The sequence below is a fragment of the Nuphar pumila genome, chromosome 9 (assembly GCF_984573655.1).
Source record: "Nuphar pumila chromosome 9, dmNupPumi1.hap1.1, whole genome shotgun sequence".
Lineage (NCBI taxonomy): Eukaryota > Viridiplantae > Streptophyta > Magnoliopsida > Nymphaeales > Nymphaeaceae > Nuphar > Nuphar pumila.
Genome location: NC_143257.1, coordinates 115471680 through 115482977, shown reverse-complemented (window position 1 = coordinate 115482977; position 11298 = coordinate 115471680).

The following is an 11298-nucleotide window of genomic DNA, read 5'->3' as shown; positions in this document are numbered from 1 at the left end:
TACTAAAACAATAGCACAATACAAACACACAAAAAGTGTGAATAACCAATCGGTGAACATAACTTTTCACACTAAGGATATCAATTTTAACAATTTTTCGAAACACCATGGTTTCAAAAATAGATAGTTATTGTAGATAAATATAATTATAGGCATTTGTTGTAATGACCCCAACTCATACCCCTTAAAAACGCAAATTTTTAAAACCATTGCGAAAATATTTTCAGAGACCCAGAGCCTTTACAGTTCCACTCCCAATTGGATAAAACAACCAACTACAAGAGACCTTACATTTATTATTCATACCAAACCAAACCAAACTTTTATTGAATAATTAATGATAGTCTCGAGACAATCGCATAAAAAAATCACAGTACAATAACAATTAAAAATAAATGAAAAGTAAAGAAAAGCAGAGTCACGTCCTTCTGTAAAGTTGTCTAGCAAATGTGTAGCACTCGTAGCTCTCTCAGAAGCGAGTCGCATCACTAATCCCCTACGACTGCGAAAAACCACAAAAGTATGGTATCAAAAATCCGAGGAATTCTACGTACGAATCCCTCAAATGAAATAAATGAGCATAAAGAATACAGATAAGAATTAAAGCAATAACTTAGAGGAATGCAATTATGATAAATACATAATTCAATTTAGCATTAATGCAATAGGGAACAATTATTAAACATGAGAGAACATTTAATAAATAACAGGGTGCATCATATACGCAATACAACCATTTAACATGTATTAGGGAACAAGATCATGCATTCACCAACATGTACCAATTAAGAGAACAGGTAAATATGTATCATCTAATGCATAACAGGAATATGCATGACTTCAGTGCAATGCATCAGTAAATTATTATCTTTCATTATAGTTTTTCTTTCATATGTATGTCACTATTAAATGCACACAATTTAAGTTCATTTTTTTAATTACCGTTGCCAACGGATACACCAAACGGGTAAAATTTTTCGAGGTCAAGTAGGGTTCTCAGAGTAACTTAGCATACAGGTTGTATTTTATTACTGAGTTTCAAACTTAGCCCTCGATCGAATCACCTTCGGAACATTAGACCTCCACATCTAATCTCGAGACACTAACGACATCCACATCCAATAGTGTCGCTTTCTTAGTATACCAAAACAACAGTTGTGTCTACACACCACCCCCTAGGTAAAGTGGCGGACTCTCCCTAAAACCGAAGCTAGGAGAAAGAACACCAATATCGGGTCCAGGGATAATAAATAAAGCACACGGAGTTTTTGTATCCTCGTGGTCCCCAAAAAACGAAACTCTGAGATTCTCATTCTTCCGACAGATCTCAGAACATATATTACATTGTTCTTTTATTCTTATTTGATTATTATTATCTCATTTTTTTAATTTGCAATTCAGCATGCAAACAAGGACAAAACCTCGCATATTCCCCTGCGAAAACCATCACGGGACCGTCACCCGCGAAAAAGCATAGAACAGTGCAATACAGTGCAAAATATTAATGTGATTTTTGCGATATATTTAAAATAGATAAAAAGGGAGCAAACCATAACTCGAGGCCCACCAGGCCCATGATGATTCATTTTGATCATTAATGCACCATATGCAAAGACCATAACATGTCATGTATGAAATAAATCACATGCTTTCTAAATGTGCATTCATATATGCGCATGAAACAAGGATATTAATAAGCATGTTTTCTTTATGTGTGCATATTCATGTCGATGCATGTTTCCACTTATTAGTCAGACATGCAAACATCCTTGCAGCTACATAGATAGGTACCCATATCCATTTAAGTTGGTACTTGCACATAAGACAGATATGCAACAATTCATAACAGCACGTGTCTTAAATATATACACAAATTGTAGCTCATGTGAATACCCAACCAACCGTATGTACGTGAAAATCTTAACCTTTTGAATATACTCGTCTCATACAATTCAAACGCAACACCTGGAATTTTTTAAACTGTGTAGGTAACCCATATGTAGAAACCCCTCTTTTTTTATAAGACACTATACCCAGCTGGGCCTGGCAACAGGCTGCCGATCCCAACCGGCCAAACCAGCCCAACCAGACCCAGCTGGCTGAGACTCCAACGGACCACATTTTTTTTCTCTGAAAACACCCAACCCAGCCAACAGCAGATCGGTTGGGGTTTTTTTTTAAGGTTTATACCCAGCAGACCAGGATCGGCTGGGTCTGGTCTGGGCAGACCTTGGCCGGACCTGGCAGTGGACTGCCAGCCTGCCAGGCCTATCCCAGCCTGGCCCAAGGGCTGGACTGGATCTGGTCGATCCCTGCCAGCCCGGGTTAGCCAAGCCAGCCCAGCCTAACCCATTGGCTGGGCGTGGCAGCTCATGCACAGGCCCAGCCCTGGCCTGTGTATGCTGTCAGGGCTGGACAGCCCACCAACACAAAAATATATATATAAAACAAACAAGCCCACCAGCATAATCTGGAAAAAAAATTCAAAAACAAACTATACATGTACCATGCAAGGTTCCATAATGAAACACACTGTAAACATTCCCAAGATTGCTGATGCAGGGCAGGACCCGATTGGGCCCATCGTGCCACTCGATCCACCACACAGGGCAGATGAGAGACCCCGTGACTATGACTCACCTGCAGGGACGGAGCCACGACGCAGGGAGGTACCCTTGCGCACCTACGTCAGGCGTGGTGGAGCTCACGCGCCCCAGAACCAGCTGCAAAGAAGGACTGAATCGGATTGTGGGTCGGATCCAAATCTGGACCCACGACCCGATCCAGTAGACAGTCTTTAAAAGGCCTGTCTAGGGTTGCGTGAAGATGATTGAAGATTAAAAGAAGCCCAGCCGACTTTTAATTTGCTGCAGTTTTCCTTTTCCTTTACTTATTTCCTGTTTTCCCTTGCATTCTTCCCTGTTTATTGCATTTTTCCATTGTTTATTGAGACATTTCTGAGTTTAATAAAGAAGTTCAGCCCCACCGATTTACGGTGGGCCATTATTTTCTCTCCTCCTTCAACGTGAGCTGCATCAAAGTGGTATCAGAGCAGCGGGTGTTCCAACCTCATCAGCGGTATGGCTCTTGAGGAGGGAACCGATCCGGTACAAAGCGAAGTGCGTGAGGAAGCGAGCAGCGAAGATCCCATGCTGCGTGTCATGGAGGTGTTGACAAAAATCCAGGAGAATGTGTTGCGCGTGACCCGAGATGTGGCAGGCCTATCGAAGAGGCTGGATGGGATGGACGACCGGTTGACAGCACTTGAGGCGCGAAAGGGAACGTGCGCAATACCAAGTGCTGACGTCGATGAGTGCGTGTTTGCAAATCTGAACCTCCAAGGGGCTGAATCACACCAGCCGATGCCTCTACAGCGAGTGACCGCGCCTGTTTCAGCATCTACGAAGGGTCCAGACACCTCGCGACAGCACCAGGGGGTCCCACCGAACAACGATGCCCTGGTAAGAGCACCCCACTTCCGACAAAGGCTGACTGCGCCTGTTTCACAGGTGGACCCGAGCCTGCAGGGGCCCAGCGGCACGCTGGGTCCACCTGCAGGCCAGGGTGTGTGGCCAGGCGCAACAGCAAGTGCGCTGAGGGTCGGCCCGAGCCTGCAGGGCCCCAGTGTTGCGCTGGGCCCACCTGCGGGCCCAGGATCGTGGCAAGGACTCGCTCGGGCTGTGTCGCAGGGTGAGCTGAGTCGGCAGGGGCCCAGCGTCACGCTGGACCCTGCTGCTGGCCCGGTCCTATCAGTTCAATTTGGGAGAGGCGAGCATTCCTTCCCCGACCCCACACGGGGAGGCTCCGTAGCCGCATCCCTGCGAGCTGGAATGGGCGAGCCTTTGTTGATGGATCCAGATCCAAGAAGATCCAATCCAATTGGTAATGTAACAGGACCCAGGCCTGTGTCACTGGGACCAGCCATTGGGTCTCAGGGAACGGGTTTGGGTCTAGACACCCCTTACCCAGCCTACCTAGTTGGTTCTGGTTCGCGGGCAGCCCCGAGCCAGAACCAACCCACTAGTCCCGACCCTCAACAGATACCTCAGACCGACCCTAACCCATATCGGACTCGGACGGAGCTCCAGTTTGGATTTGAGCCGGGTCAAAACCAGACCCATAATGCTATGGATCGGGGATCGAGTTCAAACCAAGCTTCTTATCCCCACAACTCGAACCTCGATCCAACCCACTCATATCTGGGTCCGACGAGTAGTGTAGGAGTGGGCCTGATTCACATCCCATCGGGCGAGTCAACCCATCCATATACCCACCAACCCCCATACCCATACCCATACCCAAACCCAAACCCAGACCAACCTGTTTACCCAAACCTGACCCAAAACCCGACCCAATATCCGACCCCATACCATAATCCTAACCCACAACCATATTATACCAATCCTACCCGTCCGGCACCAGAACCTCAACCAAACCCTCCCCCGAACCTTGGACTTCCCGTCATTCCAGTACCACCATACCGGCCACAGATGGTGCCCGCCCACGGGCAAACCCGACCGAGGCAATGTCAGCAGGAACCGGCGCGCCCCGACCGCCGACCCCCCATCAGGAGAGATCGACAGCACCAGCATCCCGGCGAACAATACCACCATATGGGCAATGAAGCAGCTTGGGACGATGACATTTTCTGGAACGAGCATCCTGCAGGGATAGTGGAGCCGCGACAACAGAGACCACCAGACCACTCTTCCACCTATGGCGTGAAATTGGATCTTCCGGAGTTTGCGGGGCGATTCGACGCGGAGCAGTTTTTCGACTGGTCTTATGCAGTGCAGTTTTTCTTCGATTATCACACAGTTGCTGAACACCGTCGTGTTTCGTTAGCTTCTACACGATTGAGAGGCCTAGCACAGACATGGTGGGTGGAGCTACAACGATCAAGGGAGCGGCAGGGATTAGAACGCGTACAGTCGTGGGAGGAAATGCAAAGATTGATGCAGTCAAAGTTCGTGCCTTCGGATCACGCCGAGCGAGCTTACAAGGAATACCTGACCCTGCGCCAAGGTTCCCGAACTGTAGCAGAGTACACCGCGGAGTTCCATCGTCTTTCCCTGCGTGTGCAGATCGAGGAAACAGCTCGCCAGCAGGTCACGAGGTACATTTCGGGTCTCCGCCCTGCTATCTCTGATGATTTTAGTTGTGTCACAGTCGAAACATTAGATCAAGCCAGCAGTTATGCCATGAACATCGAGGACAAGCTGAAGCGGAGGCAGGAATATCGGACGACCCGTAGTGAGCCCTCCAACCGACCCAAGCTGAGTTTCCCAACCAGGGGAGCAAGCTCCCCTAGTGACTCAAAACCTAGGACCGACCTTAGCAAATCTAACCAGTCAGGTCCAGCTTTCCACACCCGGTCCAAAACCAAACCTACTGAGTCGACCCTTCGTTGCTTTAGGTGTCAAGAGTTAGGACATGTCGCGTCCAAGTGTCCGACCGTGAGCAAGAACACCCATCTAGTTGAAGGGATTGTCGAGTCCGCAAGTGAGAGTGATAGTGAGGACAATTCATTAGTTGAGGTTGAGGATGAGCGGGGAGTTATAGAGTTCGACGGCAACGTCGAAAGTTTGTTGTCCATCCGTCATGTGTTGACCACACCTCGAGAATTGACCCCATCGAAATGGCTAAGGAATAACATTTTTAGGACTCGATGCAACTGTGAAGGTCACGCTTGTGATGTCATCATTGACACCGGAGCATGTGAGAACATGGTATCTGAGAGTGTGGTGTCTACCTTGAAACTCAATACCGAAAAGTTATCCCAACCCTATAAGATGGCCTGGTTCAAGAAAGGAAATGAGGTTCCCATCACTCAGCGTTGCCTAGTCCGGTTTTCCATGGGGGAACACTACCACGATGAGGTGTAGTGTGATGTGGCCCCTATGCATGCGTGTCACATTCTTTTGGGACGTCCCTGGCAGTTTGATCGCCAGACCACTCACGATGGCCGCAAGAACACTTACTCTTTTATCTTTAATGGCCATAAGATCGTCCTTCTACCAATCCGAGAGACGGGTTTCCCCACAGTTGACAAACCCGAGCGAGTCCCCCGACTCGCAGGCCTCTCGTATCGGCTTTTCCTGGACCACTGCCAGGAAGATGGCTATTGTTATGCCCTGGTGGCTAAGCCAGTGATGAGTTCACCTGTGTCCATTCCTGCGGATGTTGCCCCTCTTCTCGAGGAATTCCGCGACGTTATGCCGGATGACCTTCCTGATGGATTACCTTCGACAAGGGTGGTTCAGCATGCCATTGTTTTTGTACCCGGGTCGAGTCTACCCAACCTTCCCGCTTATCGCATGAACCCCTCCGAACACGCGGAGTTGTTAAGACAGGTTCAGGAATTACTGCAAAAGGGTTTCATTCGCGAGAGTGTTAGTCCTTGTGCCGTGCCTGCCTTACTCCCAAGAAAGATGGGTCCATGCGCATGTGTGTCGATAGTCGTGCGATCAATCGCATCACCGTCAAATACCGTTTTCCCATTCCTCGTCTAGATGATATGTTTGATATGTTATCCGGGGCCTCCATTTTCTCTAAAATTGATTTAAAAAGCGGATATCATCAGATTCGTATACGCGAGGGAGACGAGTGGAAAACAGCATTTAAGACACGTGATGGATTGTACGAGTGGTTAGTCATGCCGTTTGGGTTGTCTAATGCCCCCAGTACCTTCATGAACATGATGACCCAAGTTTTGCGTCTGTGTCTTGGGAAGTTTGTTGTTGTCTACTTTGACGACATCTTGGTCTATAGTTCTTCATTGTCTGATCATTTGAGTCACCTGCGTCAAGTCTTAGATATTTTGAGAAAAGAAAAATTGTATGCCAATGCCAAGAAGTGTGAGTTTATGACATCCAGTGTCGTGTTCTTAGGGTTTATTGTGTCTTCTGATGGCGTCAAGGCCGACCCTGCTAAAGTCCGAGCGATTGTCGGTTGGCCTGCCCCAAAGACTATAGGAGAGATCCGTAGTTTCCACGGGTTAGCCACCTTTTACCGACGTTTCGTGAGAAATTTTAGTACCCTTATGGCCCCCATCACGGAGTGCCTAAAAGGTACTAGCTTTCATTGGACGCCAGCGGCGAGCAAAGCCTTTACGATCATCAAGGACAAAATGACCAGTGCCCCTGTCTTAGCCCTCCCCGATTTTAGTGCAGTCTTTGAGGTTGAATGTGATGCCTCTAAAGTGGGGATTGGCGCCGTCTTGAGTCAGAATCGTAGGCCTGTCGCCTTCTTTAGCGAGAAGCTGACTCAGGCCAGGTGCCAATACTCCACTTACGATGTTGAGTTTTATGTCGTTGTACAAGCCCTTCGTTATTGGAGGCATTATCTCATTTACAAGGAATTTGTCTTGTACACGGATCATGAGGCATTGAAGTACCTGAATAGTCAGAAAAAGTTGAGTGTCCGTCATGCCAAGTGGGTCAGCTTCTTGCAAGAGTACACCTTTACGCTTCGGCATCAATCGGGTACCCTGAACAAGGTGGCTGACGCTCTTAGTAGGAAGAACAGCCTGTTGATGACTATGTCGGTGCAGGTCATAGGTTTTGAACAATGCAAAGAGTTATACCCTACGGACCCTGATTTTCACAAAGTCTGGGAAGGATGCACCTCTTCCGCTCGTAACCTTGACCCCCGTTTTTGTATTCATAACGGTTATCTCTTCCGTGGCAACCAATTATGTGTACCCAATTTCTCCCTCAGGCTTCAGTTGATTTCTGAATTACATGAAGGTAGGTTAGCAGGGCATTTCGGGCATGATAAGATGTTCGCTCTCTTAGATGAACGATACTTTTGGCCCAAAATGCGCAAAGATGTTGTCAAGTTTATCCAAGGTTGTCATGTGTGTCAAGTGTCCAAGGGTCATCGTCAGAATAGTGGTCTGTACACCCCGTTGCCCATTCCTGAACGACCGTGGGAGCATGTGTCCATGGATTTTATAGTGGGCCTTCCCCGCACACCACGTCGTTTTGATTCAATTTTAGTAGTTGTTGACCGGTTCTCCAAAATGGCTATCTTTATTCCGTGCAAACGCACCACCGATGCCTCTTTAGTCGCTTCATATTATTTCAAAGATGTCGCCCGTTTCCACGGGCTACCTCACACAATCACTTCCGATCGCGACACGCGTTTTATGAGCCACTTTTGGAAATCGTTATGGACCCTGTTAAAAACTAAGCTCCAGTTCAGTAGCGCGTATCACCCCCAGACTGATGGTCAAACCGAAGTTGTGAATCGCACCTTAGGAAATTTGCTACGGAGCTTAGTGGGCGAAAACGTCAAAACTTGGGATCTCGTTCTGCCTCAAGCCGAGTTCGCCTATAACAACTCCATTAACCGGTCCACTGGTAAATCTCTGTTTCAAGTAGTGTATGGTCGTTCTCCCACCCATGTCGTTGACCTCGCCCCTGTGTCAGATCTCTCAGCTCCAGCTCTGGATGCCTTTGATGCCGTTGAATATATGCGTGACATTCACAGACAAGTCCGGACCAAACTTGTCGAAAGCTACGAGACCTACAAAGCTTTCGTGGATCAGGGTCGTCGTGATGTCCATTTCGAGGTCGGTCAACTTGTCTGGGTATACCTGCGCCCAGAGCGTTTTCCCGTTGGTACCTATAGCAAATTAAGTCCTAAGAAGTATGGCCCCTTTAGGATCCTCCAGCGGTTAGGTTCGAATGCTTACCTCCTTGAGCTGCCCGATGATTGGCATATTTCCCCTATTTTTAACGTGGTTGATCTATATGCTTACTGTGGCAACAACAAGTCGACAGAGCCGACTTCTTCCCAACCAGGGGAGTATGATGCAGGGCAGGACCCGATTGAGCCCATCGTGCCACTCGATCCACCACACAGGGCAGATGAAAGACCCCGTGACTATGACTCACCTGCAGGGACGGAGCCACGACGCAGGGAGGTACCCTTGCGCACCTACGTCAGGCGTGGTGGAGCTCACGCGCCCCAGAACCAGCTGCAAAGAAGGACTGAATCGGATCGTGGGTCGGATCCAAATCTGGACCCACGACCCGATCCAGTAGACAGTCTTTAAAAGGCCTGTCTAGGGTTGCGTGAAGATGATTGAAGATTAAAAGAAGCCCAGCCGACTTTTCTTTTGCTGCAGTTTTCCTTTTCCTTTACTTATTTCCTGTTTTCCCTTGCATTCTTCCCTGTTTATTGCATTTTTCCATTGTTTATTGAGACATTTCTGAGTTTAATAAAGAAGTTCAGCCCCACCGATTTACGGTGGGCCATTATTTTCTCTCTTCCTTCAACGTGAGCTGCATCAATTGCATATACATGTGTTTACAGATTTAAGGCTCAAATATGCAGAGTTAAACATGGTTACATTCACATGACTGTAAACAAATCAAATCATATGCAAGTTCATAAGTATAACAGGAACATTAAGCCACTTGTGTATGCTTATTCAACAATGCATATGTATTCAATGTTTTCAACAAGCACATCATTACACACACGTTTTTCTGAAAAAATCATGCATACAACATGATTCCAGCATATATTTTCATGCATATAAACCACCCATATCAAGATCCATCATGAGAATCAACACCCATCAAAGTGGTTTCTAAAAGAATCACTCATACGTCAAATAAAATTCTGTTATAACATGTACCGAATTTTTTTTATGAAAAAGATAAAGAAAAGCAAGAAATTCAGCCATGGAGGAGGACCCATAGATCATCCTCCATGCGTTTTTGAGAAATCAGCCATATAAACAATTTTCCATGGATTTCCATCCAACATAATGCCTAAAATCGAACCGGCATTCGATTTTTCACTTTAATCCAAAAGAGGAGACCCGTACCTTTGCAAAAATTGAAGAAAATATGAAAAACGATGGTGAAAAAGGGGCTAGATGGCTGGAGAAGAAGAGTCTTCTTCTTCTTCTCTCTCTCTTTCCCTCTTTCTTGCTACTTCCCTTCTTTCCTCTTTTTTTTTTTGTTTTAAGTAAAGAGAGTGAGAGGGGTGACGCCCCTCCCCCTTCTCCAACCTTCTCTAAGAGAGTTTCCAAAAAAGATGAAACTCTCTCTCCATCTTGTTTCCAATTTTTTTTTAAACTCTTCAAAAAGTTGACTTTTCTACATTTGGTAATTTTTTTAACTTTCTAATTCTTTTAAAACTCTCTTAAGTAAGAATAAGAACTCTTTTAAGGAGTCCTACTCAGCCCTAAAATAAAATTCGGAATTAACATAAATTAATTAATTATTAATTATTAATTCTTAATTCTTAATTATTTAAAAATTATCTAAAGGCTCCCAAAAATAACCAAATTAACCCAGAAGGCTCCTCAACCTTATTAAACTCCAGGCTAAAGCTTTTTATTGAATTAAAAGCTAGAAAATGTTGGACTTGGATTTGGATCCAGATCCAGATCCAAACTCCAAACTCATACCCAAAACAAAAATTGATCAAGATCTGGATTAAATCCATATTTAAGTAGGTCTTAAATAAGATCCAAATCCATAATAATTTGGATCAGATGCATTGGATCCAATCCGATCCAACTTCGGATCCAGTTCGACAAACTACTCAATTTTCAGAAAAAACGCGATTTTTGGGCCAAGCAGAACTCAAATCAAGAAAAATAAAATGTCATTGAGCTCAGAATTCTAAGACGCATCCAACGACATATTACACGAATATCAAATTTTGAATTTTGCCCGAAAATAACCCGAATTTCGCTCAAATTTAAAGGACAAAATTAAAACTCTCTATCTCGCTTCAATTGGCTTGTTACGACCTTGTAGATGGGACTTGAGCCAAGCCCAGACTCAAAGACATCAGTCTAAAAATGGAGTCTCAAATGATTTTTCTCCCAGACTTAGTCATTTGGCTAAGTACCAAAATAAGCGATATTACATCTATCATAATAATATTGACCAAATATACAAATAAGTGATTCAACACACTCAAAGAACTAGAGATCAAACAACCGTCAGTTAGAGCCAAACCATAAGCTGACAATCTAAACAAACCAAAAGAAAAATTGAGGTGTACATAACTCACCCCAAGCAAAAGCAACATGAATCTAGAGGTCAATCAACTATCAATTAGACCCAAGATAAGTGACAACAGGCCACTCATAACCCTTAGAAGTCTAGATTGATAAGATGACATGAGGAGCATACATAACTCACCTCAACGACTAACCCTAACCCAATAACAACAAGAACAAAAATAATTAATGCATCATATAAAATTATGTGATAACAAATCAAATTCCATAAAAAGGTGATACAAGCACATGGAAATCAATTTCCA